This window comes from Vipera berus (genome assembly GCF_964194415.1).
Source record: "Vipera berus genome assembly, chromosome: 8".
In the NCBI taxonomy this organism is placed as follows: domain Eukaryota; kingdom Metazoa; phylum Chordata; class Lepidosauria; order Squamata; family Viperidae; genus Vipera; species Vipera berus.
This window is the reverse complement of record NC_138211.1, coordinates 21661379-21661960: the sequence shown is the minus strand read 5'-3', so window position 1 is coordinate 21661960 and position 582 is coordinate 21661379.

Here is a 582-nt window from a genome sequence, read left to right as displayed (position 1 = left end):
CCTTTCCTGTTCCCTTTCCCTTCCTTCCCCTTCCCCTTTCCCTTCCTTTCCTTACCTTTCCTTTCCTTTCCCCTTCCCTTCTTTCCTTCTCCTTTCTTTCCTTTCCTTTCCTTTCCTTTCCTTTCCCTTTTCCTTTCCTTTCCTTTCCTTTCCTTTCCTCTTCCTTTGCCTTGCCTCTCTCATCGCCCCTCTCCTCTCTCCTTTCCCTTCCCTTCCCCTCCCCTCCTCTCTCTCTTCTCCTCTCCTCTCCTGTTTAAGCATGGTGTTCACAATATGAAAGAGATCAAAAGAAACACTTTCTAAATATGTGCAGAGCTATAAGATTTGTCTGTCTGTCATCATCTTTTGGATTCCCCGTCAACACCCCTATCTGAAGCCTAGCTAATCAGTTGTCATAAATACTGTAGAAGCAACGCCGATTTTCAAAACGTGGGGCTGCATCAGTACCCAGTTCTCAATTCTGGGCTTTCAGGACAGCCTGATTTTTATACCACTCCAGGCAGTTCAGAAATGAAAAGTTTTAGCTCAAGCCATACATTATCTCTTACCTCTCTGATTTTTGGCTGTTATCTGATCTCTCTC